This window comes from Microplitis mediator, chromosome 8 (assembly GCF_029852145.1).
Source record: "Microplitis mediator isolate UGA2020A chromosome 8, iyMicMedi2.1, whole genome shotgun sequence".
Taxonomy (NCBI): domain Eukaryota; kingdom Metazoa; phylum Arthropoda; class Insecta; order Hymenoptera; family Braconidae; genus Microplitis; species Microplitis mediator.
In genome coordinates, this window is record NC_079976.1 from 21,907,967 (window position 1) to 21,932,069 (window position 24,103).

Consider the following 24,103-nt stretch of genomic DNA (forward strand, 5'->3'; position numbering starts at 1 on the left):
GCAATACAATACTTCACTGTTTTTAACTTGACCAATTTATTTTGCTAACAGTAAGATGAATTGTGATGAAAATTATCGTTAATTGGAATAGAAAAATCGAATATTTTTTTACTTTTCGCTACACAGAAAAACTATTATCGTTCAAAATGCTACGATCTTATGGTAAAGCCGGTCCATGTTGGCCACCTAATGGGAATTGAAATAAATACATGCAAAAATTATTATGATCATTGTAAAATTTACAATTATTACAGTTATTTGTGATATAATCGTCAATTTTACAATGGCCATAGTACCTTTTTGCAATATGTTTATTTCAATTTCTGCAAGTGGCCAGCATCGTCCGGCTTTACCATAATTCCATAGCATTTCAAACGATAGTAATTTTTCCGAGCTTTACAAGCTCTTACGATCGCAGCAATAATCATCTTTATTGATTCTTTTGTTTGGAACATCGTAAGCGAAAGTCTTAAAAAATGACAGTATTCTCCATTTTTTCTAAAATCGTTCAACTTGAACAACAATAATTTAGATCAGTCAATGAATTTACTTCAGAAAAAATTGTCAACGAAAAGTTTAAAAATGATTACATTACATTTTATTCTGAAACGGTTTTTTTCAACTTCTATTGTTTGTGAAAATTTTATGTTTTGTTATTATTAAGTTTAATACGTAGCGAATAGATTGGTTGAGAAAGATTTCATCAATTAATGATTAACTTAACAATTAATTATTAATAGTTAAATACAAAATTCTTAAGGTCATTGCTATGGTTTTGTTGAGCAGTTATAAACAACTATGTACTACGTGGGTTTTCATTTCAATACCTTTGACATTGACTAATATGTAAAACGTCTAATTTTGAGCCCTGAAGAAGTCAACAAAATTGACGAAACGTTGGAGAATGAAATAAAAAGTTTTACATCATAATTTTGTCTATCTTTTCCTTTTAAACTAACCAGTATTATATAATGGACTCAGAGTTTAATATGTTATTATTAAGATTTCTAATAAGCGTATGATGCTATCCTGATTAGAATTGAAACTTATAGTTAGCCACCCCGTAACTAAAAGATTTGAGTCATACCTCATCACTGCCTACTAGAATTGGCCAGCCATAAACTCACTACGTAATGCCATCTTAGCCAATGGCTAATTGATCAGAACAAGCCGTGGATAGATTTAAACTTATATCCAATAGTTAGATTAAAACAATGAGGTAGTGAGAGTGCAACTATAAATAGCTTATCGCTGGCTAAAAAATATGAGCTAATGACAAGATATGAAAAGTAGCCAGTAGTTAATTGAAAAATATGAGTTCATGATAACTCGTCAATTTTGAAGAAAACATTTTTTTCCTTATTTCACACTGGCTCTACTTGTCCGTTTATCAGTTTACAATTCACATTTAGATTTATTTTTTTATGAATCTATTATCGAATTAACCGTGATGTCCAGTTAGGCGGCGACGGGAGTTGAACCTGGATCCATGGGATTACGAGTCTCGCGTGATATCCACTGAGCTGCTACAGCTGGTTGGAGTCGACTACTATTCGATGATCGATATATATATTTGATGTCGTGCTATCTGTAACTAATAGTGACTAGCCAACTATAAGATACTGGTGAGGTGAAATTTATTTTTTAAGTAGCTCCATCTATAACTGATAATTACTGGACATTCATTAGATACTGGTGAGTTACATTTATATTTTTATGTGACACCATCTGCAACTCATAGTGACTGGACAACGATGAAATGCTGATGAGTTACAATTATATTGTTATATAGCTTCATCTGTAACTATTACATTACAAACCTAAAACTGATTACGTTATAAATTACTGTTAAAACGATGAATGACAACCACAAAAGAACATTTACTGTTTTATATTTCTAAAATATACATAACACTATACATTTAATGCCCAATATCTGATGTTTGTGTACAGAAAAAAAATAATAAAAAATTTTTCTCTGTAAACATGTTTTCAAACTTGAATTACCAAATCTATTCTAGCTAAGAATAAGATATATTTTTAATCTTATAGTAAGCTGAATTGTCATTGTTTATGCAAGCAAAAACTGCAAGCTTTATGTTAGCGATCCAAAGTGTTACCAACTAACCTTGTGTTAACCATAGTTTGTTAGCTAATTTTCGGCTAAAACTGATGAAATTAGCTTGATGCAAGCTAATTCCAGTGATTACTTTCTTCCTGGGATGTTATTGAGTCAAGATAAAAATCGTCCCTGATTCTTAAGATCTACTTGAACTTAACCACCATTGAACCAGCAAATGTCTACTTAATTCAAGAAATTTTCTATCAAGTAAATGCGTTTTCTGCCCTCCGGCCGGAAAGTGGCAACTTTCGGGCCGCTGCCCTGAACGAAGTTGCAACTTTCCGGCTTCGTCGAGCAGAAAAATAGTATACGCACCTTGGCCAGTAAAAAAGAAAGCCTCAGACCAACAATTACATGTGCTCTGAGACTTTCCTTATTTTACTGGCCTAGGTATGTAATATACTATTACTTGAATCCGTGAATTATTCTTCTCAATGCCGATACAGTTATTTTGTGCTATCTATGTACACACACAAGCGCGTTTTAATGCGTATCAGATTTCAAATATTTCTTTACATCGGGTATATTTTTAATGGTTTTTCATTCAAATACTCCAAATAATTACGAATATTCAACTTGAATGGCATAGAATTTTTGAATAATTCCTTCAGTAAAGTCATGTAACTGTTTTGTATAGCAGCAATTTTGTCTCCATCCGAAAACCCAAACATAATACTATCTATTGTTTCAACATGTATAGCAATGAATTCATTTGAGTAATAGATTCTATTCAAATCAATAATCTAACCATTCATCTTTAGACACGAATTTACTTGAAGAACAAGTATTTAATCAATGAAGTCGCCATATAATTAAATAAATTTCCTACCTTGTCGAAAACACTCGTATTACGACCGTAATTATCAATCTAATAGAAATTTACTCCCAGTCCTTAATCTTGTTTGATAGTATATTTGATAACTTTCTGCTATGAAAATTGAAAATTTTCGAGAAAAAAAGGTATTGATTTCAGTCATATTTTCGGAATCTAAGTAGAGTGTGCGCGTGTATGCGTAAGTAAGCAAATAGTCGATATCTTTCTGATTGGCCTTAAATATTTAGAAACTCATCTTAGCGAAATTTCTATTGCCACAAGTTTTAATTGAATTGGTTCATTCATTCCAAAATAAATCTTGAATAAAAACTTACTTTCTTGTTACTTGAATTTAATTTCTTGGATTTTTAAACTTGAACATGAGAAAAAACTGGTATTGATCTCGAAGGCAGCGAGAATTTTCAGAGCCGGCCCGCAGAATCAGCCACCTTCCAGATTTTTAACTTTATTTGTAAACCAGATGAAAAGAAAAAAATCTAGACCCCATGAAATTGTCCGAATGGATTTACTGCGCTGGTCATGAACTTCAAAAGAAATCAATCTATATTTCTCTTTTATTTATTGTTTTTGAATCATCCGCCTCTCTTTCTGTAAGTCATTTAAAAATTTTCATTTGGCTTCCAATAGAATACGAGACATAACGGGCGCAAGCGCATGTTTACTGTTCCAAACGTATCCTTCATGAAATAGGTCCCAATAACAATCACAAGGACTAACCCAAATCTAGGTCTGATTCAACTTCGAAACCAATTTGATCACTACTTTTTGGGATATTCAATAACAGCAGAGATTTACTGCTGTTTCCTAAACATTTAAATGGTGATTTTTCAATAACTAATTTACCAATCAAGTTTATCGCGACAATCAACAATACTTATAATCATGATAAAATGTCAAAAAATTTCAGTTACCCCTTCAAGTAGTTTATAAGTTTTGCATTATTATTTATTATTCAGCAAAAATCGAAAAAACATTTTTTTCAAATTTTTTGTCCATAATATCTTTCGAACGAATCACCGATTTTGATTAATCTCATGGCAATCAGAAGCATTTAAAGGATCTGAAACTGATTAGAGTTTTTTTCTTCAACATTCCAGAATCCACTCGACCGTATAATCTCGTTTTTACAACAAATCCAAGTTTTGATTAACACTTTCGATTGCCAAAAAAAATCTGCTCAATTGGTTGACTCTCTGAAAATTTGGATTGAAGTTAATAGCGTTTTCTCTAGAAACATGAATTTATCTATTGGGGAGTTTAAAAGGAAAGATTGACCCTAACAGTTCTCTAACAAATTATAATTTATTCTACAAAATTAATATGGTTATGTTTTGATGTTACTAAGTGATTGCATGTATGTTGAACTAATGAATACAATTAACCCATAATCAATTACGATGCAGCTGATAAAAATTTCTAAAATAAAATTGAATCTGTTGCTTTGTCAAAATTACTATGCGCATTGTAAATTCTGTTGGATGTATTTGATAAATTTCTGTGTTATCGGCAATCTTTGCCATAATTCCATACTGTCCTCATGCTTCTATTACCACAGTAGTTTATATTTTTATATAAATTTATGGGGTAAAGAATACTGTAAGATTCTCTGAGTGTAGGATCGTATACATGCACGGAAAGAATTTTCGTATGAATATTGCCATGTTATTTATTCTAAAAATTACTCTAAATCGAGTAATCTTGGGCCATTACGACTTTTTACTTTCGAATATTACGAAATTTTACTCTCTCAGTGAGTAAAAATCAATCAGATTAATTTTTACTCACAATTGCGAGTAAAAATTACCCCTAGCGGATGTCTAAATAAATTATCTCTAATTTAATTTTGACTCGTAGGTTATGATAAAAAGTTGATTATTCAATTTATAAAATTTATATTGAATTACAATAAAAATTACAATTAATAGGCTGAAATTTCTATAAAAAATCTAAAAACCATCTAATTGCCTTAGAATATAACTTAAAATAAATATTTTGAAAAAGAATAAAAAAAAAATATTACTCTTATTGTGTTAAAAAAGAAAAAATACAAATTTTTTTTTTTTTTTTAAATAAATATTAAGTTATAGAGAGATACAGAGATCGTCTTTTTTTCAAAGCCTACGTTTGTGTGCGTAACATGTAAGTTGTCGCGAGCTAAATAAAAGACATTTAATTGAAGCCGATATTAACCGAAAATTAACGGAGACTACTGAAATATTACTCTGCAGTTTAGAGTAAAAATTACTCCCATAGATAAGAAAATTTATTCGAGTTATAAGCAGTTTTTCATCAAAAAGTTAATGGGTTTAAAAGAATGGTATATTGGGGAGTCAAAATTAATCGCATGGAGTAAAAATGAATAGATTAAGATGAGATATTCACAATAATCGATTAAATATAAGACTTTTAAAAAATAACTCAGTACACGGAAAGAAAATTATGGCAGCGGTTCCCATGATTCTGTGAAATTTTTTCCTATACCATCATAGGAATTACGACCATAAATTATGGGAGCGGTTCCTATAATTATAGGAATGTTTCCCATAATTATAGGAATAGTTCCTATAATTATGGGAATGATACCCATAACACTATAGGAATGGTTCCTATAATTATAGGAATGGTTCCTATAATTTATAGGAATACTTTCTATAATATTATGGGAATCATTCCTATAATTTATGGGAATGGTTCCCATATTATCATGAAGAAATTAATTTAAAGAAGTGTGGTAATCACTTCTACAATACACAGAAATATTATTAAACATAAAAACAAAAATTCAAACATTGAAAAAAAAATCGTATTTGGCAAAAAAACATTAAAATTTTTAACAAGAATTTTTTGTCAGCACAAAACATTCAAGAAAATTCAAATTTTGGGAAATTTCTACACTATTGTGCAAAAAAAAAATTTTATGATATTATAGGGATGGTTTCCATAACATTATGGGAATAGTTCCCATAATATTATAGGAATAGTTCCTATACCAATATAGGAACCATTCCCATAATAGTATGGGAATGATTCCCATACCATTATGGGAATGGTTTCCATAATACTGTGGGAACCATTCCCATAATGGTGTGGGAACCATTCCCATATCATTATGGGAACCATTCCCATAATGGTATGGGAACTATTCTCATACTATTATGGGGATGGTTCCCATAATATATGGGAACCATTCCTATAGTAGTATAGGTACTATTCCCATACCATTATGGGAACCATTCCCATAATGCATAGGAAAACTTCCCATAATTTTCTTTCCGTGTAGTAGAGTAAAACATAGTCTAGCAATGTTAATATTTGAACAAAAAATATTAAATTTAAAACAAAAAATACCAATTTTTTGCAACGGCCCAGGATTACTCGAAATTAGAGAGTAATTTTTATCGAAAAAATCTTTCCGTGTGCTAATGTAGAAACCAGTCTTATTTTATACACAGTAAACAATACTATGAATAGTATTGACTGTGGTCACTAAACAATTGTTACCATTTTTTCCTGCTAAGGCAGCTTGAATACTACTAGTCTGATTCAATAGATTTCAATCTATGTAATTTTCGAAAAAGTAATTGAATTCCATAGTTACGTTTAAAGCTATTACTCATCGAATGAGATATTTTCAAGTGAGAAAAAGTTAATGCTTTCGCACTTGAAGTGTGCAATAAATTAAATTTTGAAGATAAAGATTTTTATCGTTACGTTTAATGAAAAAATGGTAAATAATTCTGTTAACACCTTTATTCGGAACAAAGGCAGCATTATTGAACACAACAAAAATAAATTTTATAAAGTCAATTAGTGCCAACTTGCCTGTAAAATGAGTAAATCGAAACGATAAATTTTTAGAGGCGATCGTACTATTTTATGATCGATTATAAGAATACTTTGAGTATTTAGTTGGTTTGCAATAATTTTCTACAGTGTGAAATCCTCTTTAAATCACCCAAAACTCGCATTCACATCAGCTTTTTGGTGACATTTATAAGTCTGTCCCTATCTTGCTTCAGTTGCTGGTTCTGCTGTCCGTCGTGGTAAGGGAACTCAGTAACAAGAGTGAGAAAGATAATGTGAGACGAGTGAAAGATTCAAGTATACACATACTATATTACTATATATACACAGTACAGACACACACATATTAAAGAGATAGCAACGGTTGCTGAGAACAGACGCAACAAACGAGGAGGACAAGAAAATGCAAGAGGGTAAGAGGAACGTTTGAAGCTCGGTGGAACAATCGGGGAGAAACTCCTGGGGGATGCGGCAATTGTGAGGGGACAGGGGAATAGACGAAACCCCGGCTAGTAGTCTTGAGTGTGTAGTGAATCCAACCGAAGACTTCTCTTTTCATTTTCTGCCATTTCTCTCTCTACCTCCCCTGTTCTTAAATGTCCTCATTCCTCTTTTCATCAACCGTTTCGAACGCGCGCATGGTCCATGGATTGTAATTTGTCGCCGCTTGGTGGAGACAGACTTGTCAAGCCTGTAAGTGGATGCATCTCGATATTTTTTTCTTTTTACTACATCCAAATTATTAAATTTTTAAATATTTACGCCTTGGTTATGATGATATATCATTAGTATTAAATCAGTAATATAATTGTACAGTTATTTCATAATTATCTTCAATTAAATAAGTATCAATCTCATCTTACCTGTGCCATCTCAACAGTACAACAATAAGACGAATTTAAAAATATCATAAATAATGATAAATGAATGAGCCGCTAGAAAGGAGGAATAATTTAATTGACGAATGTGCATTAGGAAGAGATGATATGATGCTGCAAAGTTAATCATAACGAACGGCTGCGTATAGGAATGGACGAGTGCGTTGTCGAGAGGTAACGGCGACTACTGCGGGATGTTGGGAGGCCAGGGTCGGGGCTTAGAAGGGTTTGGTGAAGAAGGAGTAAAGAGAGAGGACGCATGCGGGAACGCAACGAGTAGGCGGTTAAGCCTCTATTCGAGAATCGAGAAAGGCACATTGGTTGTGCTGAGAATTGTGAGTGAGATGGAATGAGGTCGTAGCAAAAGAAGCGGAGCTCGATGATGGTGTGAGGCCAATAGAAGCTTGGCACGAACAAGGACTGGTGAGCGTACGATGCTGCCAAGTCAACCAGAAGCGACACTAGAGAACGTTTCTCGAATCATTATAATTCTTATATTATGAATTACAATAATATGTCATTTCCGTAACAATCTTTGCCATACACACGGAAATATCTGACGCCAAAATTACCACATGGGTAACTTCGGCTATTAGAAGGTATGTGTACATCGATGTGAAATTTCGCGCACGATTAAAATGTTAATTGTGACTACACTGGTGATGTTTACGCACAAATGTCATGTTCAGTAAAATTTAAAGCTCAAGGAGGTTCATAAGTTGCATCCTGTATTGAAAATGTGGCTGTGCAATAAGTTACGTAAATTTCATTCAAGGAGGGTCTATAGTAATTTTTGCCCAAGCTTTGCTCTCAAACAAAACCTCTAAATGCAAAATTGAGATCGAGGCTCGATGCATTACTCCACAATCTGGCAACCTGCGTTTTGATTTTTAAAAAATGATAATTTCTTTAAGAGAAAAACGTGGAAAAAGTTTCCATTTACTGCGCAAGTGCAACAAGGACAGTACAGTTCGTCGACTTGAGTGTGATGGAGAAAAAACAGACGCCTCTTAAAGCCTCGCAATATAACTTATTTATAATGGTGTCCATCGTAAAATGCATTTCAAGTTTTGGAAAGTATCGAAATTATTGTCATATTTGTAAAGAATTATTTCAACAGAGATTGACTAGTGATTGGTATGAAATTGACTAAAAAAATAGAGTTAATCTTTAATAATGTATAGCGCTTTAACTATCGGCAACGCCGCAACAGTTATATTAGTACGTGTGTGAAGTCTTGGGCTGGAGATTCTCATGTAGATGTATTCGTGAATCCACAGCTGATGAAATGGTCTTTATCTTCTTCAAATTCAAATATCCCGCTTTATTCACTATAGTGCAACGTTGCCGTCTATTTTGGGTTGGACTCGATGGCAGATCATTTCTTTAAATTTCTTACGTTTTATCGTCCGCCCTCGGAATTCGGGTATCGAATTGAAATTTATTTTTAAGTAATTATTCATGATACTTTTATATGATATAAAGATAATTTCGAAAAAAAAAACACGGAAGCGAGATCACTATCTATTTGAATGTAATCACTAGCTTAGAAAAAATTTTTCCGGAAGTTAGAACAATTACATCTTTTAACTATTCAAACTTAAATAGTTGGCTATCATTAAAAAAATATCTCACGTGCTATCGAATTATTTTCGTTTACTTTTGAATCCAAAAAAAATATAAAGCTAGAAGGTTCAATGATCAAATCTTGAATTTTTAATTTTATTTCTCTCTATGATATACTAGTGTTAAAAAAATCGACTATTTTATTTTTCAAAAATTATACGGTAAGTATTGTTCGAAATGACGAACATAAAATACTGTTGAAGTTTGAGCTCTTTATATTAATATTAACAACCGTCGCATTGCAATTTTCAATTACTTATTTAAATAAAATAGTAAAATTTTTTGTTGAAGTTTGGAAATTTATTACTCATCAGGGAATCAGTGAATCGGAAAAATCAATAGAATAATTTTGTTGAAAATTGAACACTCTACGAAAAAGGTCGATTATCATTTTTCGATAAATTAAATGTTTCAATAGTTATTCAAAGTCAAATTCACAGTAAATTTTAGTATTATTTGACTCTCCCGGTGAAACTATCAGGCTTATGACAAAATGTTGTAGGACTTTTTTTGTAGATCATGTCATTTCCTACAAATGATCTATTACAAAGTTACCAAATTTTTTAAAAATTCTTTACTTATTTGCATTTATCAGCAATCAATTGAAATCTGCCAGAAAAAGATTTCTTGGAACAAATTGACATTTAAATGCAAATAACTAAAAAGCTTTCAGGAATTTCGAAAATTGTGTAGAAGATAAATTGTGGGAAATAAAATGATCTTCAAAAAAGGTCCTATAACATTTTGTCAGAAGTCTGATGGTTTCGCCGGAAAAGTCAAATGATACTAAAATTTATTATAAATTTAACTCTGCCCGCATGGAAAAGCTATATATTGTTAAAAGTATATAAAAAAATATATGGTGAATATGTGATAAATATATAGCGGCAAAAATATCTATATTGAAAAATATATGGTTTTTACATATATTGGATTATATATTTATCATAATATATTTACTTGTATATAATGTTTTGTATTTTTCTATATATATTATCTCATATAATGCTCAATATATTGTTATCATATATGGATAGTATATATATAATTTATAAGTATAATATAATAAACTTGATATATATATCCATATATTTTGACTCATATAATTAGTGGTATATGGTCTCTATATAATTGATTATATATGAACGAATTTATATGATTAAATATATGGTTCGCGGTATATTGGAATTATATTTTTCCAGTATATCAAAACTTATATTTTTCGCAATATATTGAAAATTTTATTTTTTAATATACTTTTTCAATTTCTACACAATTCCACAAAAAAAAGTCAAATTTATTATTTTTTCGCCTTCTTTTTATTGACCTTATATTTACTGGCAATAACCTAAGAAATGTAAAAAAAGTGCCATATATTTTACAATATATTGGAAACCATATATTTTGCAATATATTGGAACACATATATAAAAAATATAAAAAATACTATATCTTAATTAATATACTACTTGCAATATAATATATCAATATAAAAAAGATATATTAAAATATATATGTAAAACATACATAAAAAGTCATATATTGATAAATATATTGATAATATATTCTAGCAATATATTTTTTTTCAATATATTATCATATATTAATACGGCAAAAATATATATATTATTTTATATATTGTACAATATATCACATTATAATATTCATATATTCTATCATATATGTTTTCACATATAAAGTTTTTTCATGCGGGTGACCTCGGATAACTTTTGAAAAATTAAATTTATCGAAAAATAATAATAGACCTTTTTTGCAAAGCGTTCAATTTTCAATGATTTTATTCTATTGATTTTTCCGATACACTGATTCCCTGATGAGTGATAAAATTCCAAACTTGAACAAAAAAGTTTTCTATGTTATTCAAATGGGTAATTGAAAATTACAATGAGGGGGTTGTTAATATTAATATTAAGAGCTCAAACTTTAACAGTATTTTTTTTTGTCATCTCGAACAATATTTTCCGTATAATTTTTTAAGCAAAAAATAGTCGATTTTTCTGACTGTCTAATATATACTTATAACTGTAAGAATTATTTAAATCTAAAAAAAACGTTCCTTCCAATTTCGCCTGATGACATTTTTTCAATAGATAAATCCAGTTAAATAAACTTTGCTTCTATTGAAAAAGATTTTTCCGATTAAAGTAACAAATAATTTTGAAAAATTTCTAAAAAACGTATTTATACTTTTTTAAATAATAAATATAAAAAACTGCGCTAAAAAAAATATACTTTTGAGCTCAAGGAGCTCAACAACTCATCTAATAACGTCTTTAATACTGAAGAGCTGATAGACAGTGGGAAATTCCAGGACCGGTTTACGAGTTAAGTCGATCGTCATATTTTTTATTGTTGTAAGTCCAAAAACATAACGAATTCTAAAGTATCGTATGCTGCAACAATGTTGAACTGTCGTGAGAGCCCGATTCACATGGAATTCAAAATGTTATTTATTGACTAATATTCAATCTACACAGTAAATATGGTATGATTTTCTTCATTTTTATTAGTATTCAGTACTCGGAGAAAATGGTCTAATGAATAAATTTTTTTAATTTTCGACACAATCATATATTTTATATATATTTATATAAAAGACATGGATTTTTTTAACCTGCTTGCATTAGTGTGTTTCGTATATTACTTTTACCAAACTCGTTCGTCTGGTGACTTGTTCTCGTCCATTCCACCACCATCAACGTTTTCTTTTCAAACTTGACTTGTATGCGTGCCACGAAATAACGTGCCTCAGTGTGCACCCGATGAATATTGCTCTCTTCTTTCTTCATATTACTACTACTATATTCACATATTCCAGTATACACCACACTAGTGTCCTCTATCTTTTTAGACTCTTTTTAAAGTTACCATGACGTGAATGCATCGATTATCAGGTAGTACACAGTTAAAAATTCAGTGATCTTATGTCTAGAAATCCACTCGTTTAAAGTTTTCTGTTAATTATTTAATATATTGAAGCGCCAGTTAAATTCAAATTTATTGTATTGCTTGATATGACACAATTTTACAATTTTTTGATTTAACGAAAAAAGAATACATTTTAATGTAACAAACCCATCAAGAAAGTTCAGATCTACCCGCATAAAAAAATTTATATTCTAAAATTATACTGAATAATAAAACACAATTTATATTATAATATAATTAATATTAATTTTATATTCATACATAAATTTTTGCCGTTTTATAAAATAATATATTTTCGTATTTATGATAAAAATATGATTATTTTCATGCGGGTACAGATACTCAATCAGATTGAAACAGATCTACATTCAGCTTATATCTGTCCAGATCAAATCAGATCTAACTATGAGATGCGGGCATATCTGATTTGGTCTGAAAAAATATCAATCTGACGCAGGTCATAAAATCATATTATATACCGCCCAAATCTGAATGAATTTGATCGTTTTCAATATTTTGATTAACTATCAATATTTCGTAAATTACTCGACTATAACCAGGTAATAGGGAAAATTATTATACACGGAAAGAAAATTATGGAAACTGTTCCAATAATTTTGTGAAATTTTTTCCTATACCATCATAGGAATTACGACCATAAATTATGGGTGCAGTTCCTATAATTATAAGAATATTTCCCATAATTATAGGAATAGTTCCTATAATTATAGAAATGGTTCCTATAATTTATAGGAATACTTTCTATAACATTATGGGAATCATTCCCATAATATATAGAACCTATTCCTATAAATTATTGGATCCATTCCCATAAATTATAGGAACCATTCCCATAAAATTATAGGAATGGTTGCTATAATAAAATGGGAACTGTTTCCATGATATTTTAGGAATGGTTCCCATAATGCTATAGGAACAGTTCCCATAATGCTATTGGAATAGTTCCCATATCATCATAGGAACCATTCCCATAATATTATTGGATCCATTCCCATAAATTATAGGAACCATTCCCATAACATTATAGGAATGGTTGCTATAATAAAATGGGAACTATTTCTATGATATTTTAGGAATGGTTCCCATAATGCTATAGGAATAGTTCCCATAATGCTATTGGAATAGTTCCCATACCATTATAGGAACCATTCCCATAATATTATTGGATCCATTCCCATAAATTATAGGAACCATTCCCATAACATTATAGGAATGGTTGCTATAATAAAATGGGAACTATTTCCATGATATTTTAGGAATGGTTCCCATAATGCTATTGGAATAGTTCCTATACCATTATAGGAACCATTCCCATAATATTATTGGATCCATTCCCATAAATTATAGGAACCATTCCCATAACATTATAGGAATGGTTGCTATAATAAAATGGGAACTATTTCCATGATATTTTAGGAATAGTTCCCATAATGCTATTGGAATAGTTCCCATACCATTATAGGAACCATTCCCATATTATTATGGGAATAGTTCCCATACTATTATAGGAACCATTCCTATAATATTATGGGAATGGTTCCCATACTATCATGAAAAAATTAATTTAAAGAAAAGTGTGATAATCACTTCTACAATACACATAAATATTATCAAATATAAAAACAAAAATTCAAACATTGAATAAACAATTTGTAATTGGCAAAAACATTAAGATTTTCAACAATTTTTTTTTTTTAACGAATTTAGCGTCGGAGAAGCTTCATTTGAATCTCCATATCATGAAGGAAATATCTACACTATTTTGCAAAAAAAAATTTTATGATATTATGGGAGTGGTTCCCATACTACTATGGGAATGGTTCCCATTATGGTATGGAAACTATTCCCATATTATTATGGAAACTATTCCCATATATTATAGGAGCCATCTCTATAATAGTATGGGTACAATTCCTATACCATTATGGGAACTATTCCCATAATGCATAGCAAAACTTCCCATAATTTTCTTTCCGTGTAATAAGTTTTTATTAGCGAAAAAATAACGTCATTTTTTTAATACATATATGAGTCATCTTATATAACTAATTAAAATATCGTGTTTAATTTAAATACAAACATGGGAACCCCAAATTGACATTTTTTACAATAAAATTTTCAAAATCATGATTGGGAGTGGACAACTTTCAGTAGAATGATTCATTTCTGGTATTGATATTCCACTCTGGACATTGACTTTGAAAGGATAAAAATTACATATGATATATTTATCGCATTAAATTGGTTTGCATTACATATTTATAATTTAATACGACTGTGCTCAATTACATTTAATTGCTAAAGAACATGACTTATATAAAATCTATCACTCTTTTAAAATTTTAAAGTAAAAGTACTAGTGAATCAAGAGGTAGGTTGTGTGCATGTATAATCATTAAAATTATTATCCCCGACAAAATATACCCGTGACATGATATCCCCAAAAATATCCCTGCGACAAAATATACCCGCGACAAAATATTATTGCATTTTTTGGACAATTCCTCTATTATTTAATATTTTTTAACTTAACGTAAAAAACCTAGTACCCGATCAGGGAACTAGTACTCGATCACTCCATGTATTTGTATATCTATATTTAGTAAAATTTTGTCCATAGAGATATATAAATACATGAGTGATGGGGTACTATAGTTCCCTGATCGGGTATTGGGTCTCTTATCTTAAACTAGTTATTTCAATGACAAGAATTTTCCAAAAAGCATTGGTCTTATTTTCTTTGAAAATAGTACAGTACTATTTTAAATATACTTTGATGGATATTTTATCTGAGAATCTGTGCCTGAATACATTTTGTCCTTTGGATATTTTGTCGGGGATATTTTGTCTTGGGCCCAAAACGCAGTGGATCATCAGTTATATAATTAGGGTCCTATAGGACGCTCTCCATTATTCTTACCCTAAATTGTATTGTTTTCAATAATACAAGAATTAATTTTCGTATGAGAATCGATAAAATATCCATTATGTATAAATTTATTGACTGTACCATAATCGAAAAAAATAATTTCAACAGTCATTGCTACCTGCACATGGTCACACAGAATAATAATCCGCGATATTGATTTTTGCTTCAAACATACACATTTTACCGGATTGTCAGAGAGCATGCGTCATAATAACTTTTTGAAGTTCATTGTCAATTTGCGTATAAATAACCTTTTTCACATTGTTAATATATATTAATATATATAATTAAATGCTTTTATTTTATATAACTGCATACCTCAAGCTTGGAAGCTTAGCGTATGTTCTACTCTTCGCATATAAATCGTTGACTCTTTTACTCGCATCGAATTGCTTCTAAATCTTTTAATTACAAGAAAGCACCAATAATTAAAACGATAGGTCACATGGTTGAGATTTAATTTACAGTTATTATTTTTTTTATTTCCCACTACGAAATTCGATGATATTAAAAAAAAAAACGCGAAGTTATTGTCGATTTTCGAAAATCGAGTTATCCATTCGTTAGCTGTTCCAACTAATTTTAATTATGGACCATACTAACCAAATTCGTGAATTTTATTGTTCTTCCCTATCAAAAAAATCCATATGGGAATCCGGTCTGGATTCCTTTGTAGATTTCCACATAACGATTTTGTATGGATTCCCATATGATTTCTAGTAGGAATCCAGCATAGATTCATATGCTCGTATTAATAAACGGTAGACATAGAAATCTCGATACCCCGGATTTTATAGTAATTACTTATATAAAAGCCCAGATTCCTGTGTAATTTTCCACAAAGGAATACATATATCCAAGTTCCTATATGGGAATCCAAGCACCCACAATTTCCAATGTACTCTCTTAAAATGAACCAGTGAAATTTCACTGATTTTCCAGTGAAATCCACTGGTTCAACCAGTGAATCGAGCGGTCACTGGTTCAACCAGTGAAATTCACTGATTCAACCAGTAGACTAAGATGATCGCTTGGCTCACTGGTTGAACCAGTGATACGCTGGTGTACTACATAAATAAAAGCAAAATAGGTTAGATTAATTTTATTTTATTATAAACGTTTATTTAAAAACAAAGTGAACTAAAAGAGTCTTAATAACAATTATATTTAATTAAAAATTATTTAGTAGTAAAATAAATAATATTTATTAGGATTTATAAAAATTTAATTTGTTTCCATTTTTAATGGTCTTTTTATATTGTTTAATTTTAAAATTATGTCATTCATTTTTGAGGTTAGCTCCAAGCTATTGAAATTACTCCAAAGTTATTTATTTTTAAACTCTATAAAAATTGTGTCATATAATTATTATTGTTATATAAAAGTTAGTTAAAATATTACATGAAGATAATCAATAAATATTATTTACTTATTGACACAATAAAACACTTAAATATACTCATGTACAGAATGCTGCTGTACCCGCGCGCTTACATATTTTTAGTTCACTGGTTGAAACCAGTGAGCGCGACGTTCACTGATTCGACCAGTGAAATTCACTGGTTGAACCAGTGAACTTTTAGTCACTAATTACACCAGTGAACTTCACTGGTTGAATCAGTGGAATTTCACTGGTTCATTTTAAGAGAGTAAACTTCCACATGGGAATCCAAGTACCCATGGTTTCCTACATGGTTTCTCAAATGAATCCATACACTCCTATATTAATTCTTATGGATTCTTACATAAACCCATACTTTCCTATATGGATCCCTATGGGTTCCCAAGCAATCCCACGTGAATTTTTTTGATAGGGTTTTAATTTATTTATCAATTGCTATTACAGAAATTTTTATAACTTACGAAAAAAATGGGAAAGACAAACTTCGGAAGATTTTTATCATTCGAGTGACGTAATTAGAAAAGTGAAATTCGATAATTGGATTAGTACTGCCCACCCTTGCAATAATGTCTGTATGTATAAATGTGCGCGTGTGTGTATGTACTTATGCACGTTCGTAGTAAGTGTTCTATAATTTTGGAACTTATCTCTGGTGGAAATTTTTGGGAATTTTCTCTGAAAAAGTCTTCAGAACTTTGAAAAAGTCTTGAAAACTTTGGAACTGAGTTTTTCAGAGAAAATTCCCAAAAATTTCCTCCAGGGATTAACTGTTTAGGTTTTTAAGGCGGTATTCGAAGCGGCTTATCAAAGTTTAGATACTATGAGATATCGAGCTTGATTGGTATCAAAAACAGGGTGTCGATAATTGGTGATTTCAATTTAGATTAGAATAGGATAAATTGCATACCATCACACCGAAAATTTGATGATGAACAAATAAAATGTAATTTTTGGTGGATTAATTTATGAATTAAAAATCCAATTGCAGACATTTCGGAAGTTTATATCATCCTAAAAATTTGTTTATTATTAGATTATTACAATTTTTTATTTATAATTTAAACATTGTTTTACGTAAATACACTGTAAAAAATTCGCGGAGTGAATGCGGAGTAAATGAATTTTTAATTATTCACTCCCCTCGGAGTGAAATTCACTCCGCAGGGGAGTTTTCGCGGAGTAGATAATTTTTTATTAATTTAATCCCTCCGGAGTGTAATTCACTCCGGAGCGGAGTTTTGAAAATATTATTAATAAAATATAACTCCACATAATAAAATCGAAGTAAAAATTCGCGTATTACATTATTGATCAACTGATATGCACACACATACACACATACATATTTAGGCACACACGCGCACTCGCACACACGCACGCACACATTTGCACACACACACACACACAAACACCTGCACACACCCAAACACACTCGCGCACACACACACACACACACACACACACACACACACACACACACACACACACACACACACACACACACACACACACACACACACACACACACACATATTGTTTAGTAGTTTAATATAAATTAATATAAATTTATTTAAGTATTAAAACTCCGGACCGGAGTGAATTGGGAGTGAAATAAAATCCGCGTCACTCCGCAATCACTCCGCTAAAAAAAAAACTCCCAATTCACTCCGCTTGCGGAGTAATTTTTTTTAAAACTCCGGAACTCCGAGTGGTGGAGTGAATTCAGATTTTATTTCACTCCCAATTCACTCCAGATTTTTTACAGTTTAATACTAACCATCTTTCAGACCAATACCTTAGGAAACAGTCATTATTTCTTATGCGTAAAGAAATATTTAAACGACATAATTTTACAAAATTCTGCTAATTAATATGAATGTGGATTAATAGTTTATGCTATGTATAGAGTAATGTGGGCCAAGTGTGCGCACACTTGCTCCATATGACTCTAAGGTGATGCAGCACAAGTAGGGTAAAAGTGCCTGCTGTGAATATCGTAATGATATTTCATGGGTAGGTAGGTACTGTAGAAATACGAAGATCCTGAAAGTAGACCCCAAGGTATGTCGGCATGTGAATTTATATCAATCGATTTTTGTGAAATAAAAAAATAAAACAATTTATTTCGCAGCACTGACTGAATCGATTTATTTTAATAATTTAATACGTTATCAGGGAACTGAAAATCCTATTAAGGAGTAATAGCAGCTACATAATTTTCTAGACTATCCAATGAGAAACAATCATTTTTTTCTCAAATTTTTACTTCTGGTTGTGAGACTCTCCAAGCAAAATTATGAAAATTTATTTTTCAAAAGTGCTGCTTACTATTAATACGCCATAGTAAAAAAACATCAAAACTAAGATGCATAAAAAAATTTCGAGGGCAAAATTATTGATATGATATTTTTTGATACATTAAACTTTAATGATAAATGCGAAGTGTTCTATCATTTTTGTTAACGAACAGTTCAATAATTTGGTCAAAATAGCAATCACTGCATTTAAGCTCACACGATATTTGATATTAAATAAATACGGAACTGTCCAGGTCATGGAACACGTCCCGTCGTTGGGTCATTTACCTAGTGTTAAAAATAAGCTGGCTAAAATTCAGCGGACATCACTGAAAATATGGATTAAATTTAACTATTTGACATGAATATCAAAAGTAATCGAATTAAATTTTAGCATCAGACTTGTCAATAAAAAGTTACTTTTTAGAAGAGTATAATAAACAATTATACTATTTTAGTATATTATATAAATTTTGGATACGACTTATTGCAAGTGAATCGGTTTGAAATTTTCGTGCGATAATTGAGCACTACTTACCGCTTTGCGATTACAGTATGCAATACTTGTATTAAAAAATTTAAAATATCGGTCATGTCCGTTCAAATTGTACGTTTGTTCGTAAACACGATAACTTTCCAAAAATTAATTGCATTTATTACCCCCGACTGCACGTAATAGAAAGGGAGGAAAGGTATATGCATTTGCCGAAAGAGTTCTAGTAACTTCTTTTATTAAATTCCACTTTTCTCGTAAGCTAATTTACCTAAAAAATTGATGGACCATTTAAAATAATCCGAATTCAATTCTGATTGTTACAGGCTATAATTTTTTATTTATAAAATTTTATATTCTTAAAAATATAGTCGATTGAAATAGTAATGGACCAAAAATCCAGCACTGAAACGAAATGCTATTTTTTTTTTGTATTTTACCATGTTGGCATAATATAGGCAATATGTGTAACAATTGACAGCGCTGCCCGAGTCGAAATTTAGAGCCCATTTAGAGCCTTTTAAAGTCGGACCTATTTCGGACTTGGAGGCTCTACATAGAGTCTGTTTCTATGTTAAATTAGGTCCGATTTTTGTCCCTAAGGTGCTACAAATTCCCGTTTTCAGCACATGCGGGCTCAATCTAGGACCTGATGAAAATAAAAATTAGGTCCGATTTAGGGCCTGTAAGCCCTAGTTTATTGTAATAATAATAATATTAATAAAATTACTCATATTATTAATATCATAAGCATTATTAATATTGTGATCAATAATAATCTATGTTACTCTGGATTTTATTTGCACTTACAATGCTTAAAATAATTTCAATTAAAATTATCAAAATATACAGCAAATGCTGTTAATAGTTTAATTTTTTATAGTAAATTACAAAAAATTATAACTTCAAATAAAGAAATGGATTATTATTAGCACTTATTATAATTAAAATAATATTATTTTTCTTTATGTGATCCAGTTTTCATTCTAAAATTATTATTATTAACAATTAAACTATGGTCATATATTTTGAAATTTCAATTGAAAGTTCCCTAATCATCATAAATGCGAATTAAATCTACAGTGACATAATGTAAAAATCTATATATCTCTGAAGAAAATTATCGGTCAAAATTTTGAATTTGAAAAAATAACGTTAAGTATATAGAACAATAAAACTTATTACACCATGCTTTTATATAAAAATTTATAATCAACATTTAATAGCAGTTTCTATAAACAGTAAAGAACGTAAGTGATTATAATATGTATGCAGAGTGATCAACATTTTGTTAATAAATGCAATTTCATTTTCATATGGTAAATACATTATACTAAAATTTTCCTTATTAAAAAGGCTTACAATTTAATTAACCACCTGCTTATCTAACTATTGTTATTGATAAATGTCGTTGCATATCAATAAAATAATGCTTACAATTAATTTTAATTAATTTTTAATTTTTCTTATCATCATAAATTATTTAATTATAATGAATCGAAATTTGTTACGGGACTAATATTGTCGGACTTGAAGGCTCAAAATCGGACCTCTCAGTGAATGTTAGGACTTCTGGGTTCAAAGTCGGAGCTACAGGACTACAGGGCTCTAAATCGGATCTATTTAGGGCTAGAGGGGCCTATATAGGCTCTAAATTTTGACTCGGGTGGTTTCTCTGATTAAAATAATTAGTTTTCAATCAATCGACTTAATTTCGGGTCGAAATTATTCTTTAATAAATTATCTTCGTACTAGTATACAATTTAACCCATGTTACGATTTGATGATTAAACGTCAGTAAAGTAGTCGAAAAAAAGAATTCGATCGTAAGGTGCACACAGCGTGTTCGCTCTTGAGGTTTGTAATTATTTATTTTTTACAATTCGTCTATTATTTTTTTTTCCGGCGAGTTTCGGTAATAAAAGAATTTGAAGTAAATGTTCTCCTTATCTTTTTTAGGAACATACTGTGCCGGACAGTCTTAAATTGTTTTTGCTCTTCCCCTGCTTACAAAATTCGATAGATTCTCATAGCTGTATGTATAAGGTCCTATACTTAACTATAGCACTTCTCATAGAACTCATTCATTCCTATAAAATCTCTATAGGAATTTATGAGAATCTATTGGAGTCTATGAGATTTTTTTTAAAGGGGCATTTCAAGGAGCGCATTTTATTGTCTCAGAATCGATTAATTTTTAGGAGATATCAGGTACGAAAAACTTCAAGCGCGGAACTCTGATTTTGAAAAAATGATTCAAAACGATTAGAAATTATTGAAAACGATTCAACTTTAATAAGATATAGATATACATTAAGGTGCACCAAAAAAAAGAACTAATTTTTTTTTTCTTTAGTTACCGTGAAAATATTGTTAAGGATGATGAAAAAAAAAATTCTGGTAAATTTGAGCTCTTAATATTAATATTAAGAGGTGGCGCTTCGTGATTTTTGATTTCCCATTTAAATAACATGGAAAAAAAAAACTTTTTCAGTTTGGAATTTTTCACCTCGGCAATGACGCATTGTACGAATAAGCCCAGCATGTATTTTTGTAGGGAATTTAACGCTCTACAAAAAAAGTCTCTTATCATTTTTTCGATACATCCATCTGTTCAAAAGTTATTGGAGCTCGAAGACAAGTAAGAGTAAATTTCGAGATCTTTTTACTTTTCCGGCGAAACTATTATACTTATCATGAAATGTCATTAGATCTTTTTTGTAGAAAATTTTATTTCCTACAAATTATCACAAATAAATTTTTTTCAAATTCTGCACTGTTTTCTAGTTATCTCCATTTTAATGCCAAGTTCTTAAAATCGATCAGAACACTATTTTTTTAGGAGCTTAGCATTAAAATGGAGATAACTAGAAAACAGTGCAGAATTTGAAAAAAATTTATTTGTGATAATTTGTAGGAAATAAAATTTTCTACAAAAAAGATCTAATGACATTTCATGATAAGTATAATAGTTTCGCCGGAAAAGTAAAAAGATCTCGAAATTTACTCTTACTTGTCTTCGAGCTCCAATAACTTTTGAACAGATGGATGTATCGAAAAATTATAAGAGACCTTTTTTGTAGAGCGTTAAATTCCCTACGAAAATAAATGCGGGGCTTATTCGTACAATGAGCCATTGCCGAGGTAAAAAATTCCAAACTAAAAAAGTTTTTTTTTTTTCCATGTTATTTAAATCGGAAATCAAAAATCACGAAGCGCCACCTCTTAATATTAATATTAAGAGCTTAAACTTTATCAGAATTTTTTTTTTATCATCCTTAACGATATTTTCACAGTAACTAAAGAATAAAAAAATTAGTTCTTTTTTTTGACCCACCCAAATATGCATTCAACATTGAGTAAATCGTTTTGTTAATCAAGGAACTGTATTTCTCATTGGTTGTTAACCATCGGAAAATTTTCAAATCTAAATTGTCTCAATCTCAAGACGTCCCCTTTCTGGGTAAACCTCGTAACTACAAAATGATAATTTTTTCAAAAATCGGTCCAAACATCTATTCTGTTACACGCGCGTTAATGGAAATATTAAAATTCAAAAGTCTCTCGAACATTTTATTGTAATTATTAAAATTTAAAGCTTTTTTTACGCAATAGCAATACTAAAGAATGTTTTTCACTCATAATTTTAATTATGAAAAAAAAGTAGTTACGAGGTTTTCCCAGAAAGGGGGCGAAGGGTTAATCAAAGCTGGGGATAGTTTTTCAAAGTGGGTTTATTTTTAATCCGGGTTTAAATTACTATTGCTGGTATATCCGTATAGATATACTATTAGCGATATCAATTGAAACCCGGTTTGAAAAACTGACCCTAAGACTGTCAAAAAGTAACTTTTTTTAACATGACGAATAAAATCGTTTTTACATTGAATTAGTGAGTAAATTTATGAACATAAAAAACATTTGATTGTGCATCTCTTACTATTACTATTCTCTACTCTCTTTTCACCATGAGCAAGCAACGCCACATATGTGTCAGTAAAACAAATAGAATTTCTTATTGTTATGGCGATAAAACAGATTTTTCATCATTCGCAATCGGAATGAAGTATAGATGGCAATAGTAAAGATGCTTTTAAGTATAAGATAAGTGTAAATACATTAATTTTAATTGCATTGCGAGTACAGTCTTCTGACGGAAAAAAAGAGTCCACGAGTGCTGAAGAATTTAATGAAATTCAAAAAATTTTCCATTGCAAATTAAACGCTTTGTAAATTAAAATTTATATTTTTTATTAAAATATGAGCATTTGAGGTGCGGATTTATAGATTCTCCTAAAATAACATTTTATTTATTGATATTTTAGTCTTAATGACACCCATTGACAATGAATGAAATTTAAGTGGGAGAGCCGTGAAAGAATAATTGATATTTTATGTAAGTAAGATTTATAGTTTTTTTTAACGACTAAATTACGGGTCGTTATGTTTGATTTTAATTTTTGTTTTGATGGAACGGAACCTTGTTATGTTTTTAAATATTTATTGACTATACTCGTTAAAAAAAATTTTGTGTTAAAATCAACCTGATCGCTGGGTTAAAAATTACAGTCTAGACAATATTTGTTACTGTTCAACACATTTGGGTTAAAATTTCAACATAAAAGTCGGGTGATACAAGAAGTAAATTTCATACTTTGAATGTCAGTAGCAACTTCAAAAGATGTTAATTTTTACATTTTATTTTTGTACCATAAAAATTCATTAAATATAATTTCTACATTATTTT

The 24,103-nt window shown here is 30.2% G+C and overlaps 1 protein-coding gene across 11 annotated transcripts in view; it reads left to right on the top strand.

Annotated features, from left to right (window-relative positions):
- The window catches only part of LOC130673967 (bromodomain adjacent to zinc finger domain protein 2B-like), a 174,700-nt gene that overhangs the window by 12,800 nt on the left and 137,797 nt on the right, over positions 1–24,103 (top strand). The window contains exon 1 of one of the 11 annotated variants that reach the window (XM_057479190.1): positions 23,626–23,752. The exons of the other annotated variants lie outside the window; for them this stretch is intronic. The gene's annotated coding sequence lies outside the window, so the exon portion shown is untranslated. Of the gene's footprint in view, positions 1–23,625; positions 23,753–24,103 lie in introns of those variants that run through there. 11 annotated transcript variants of the gene reach the window in all.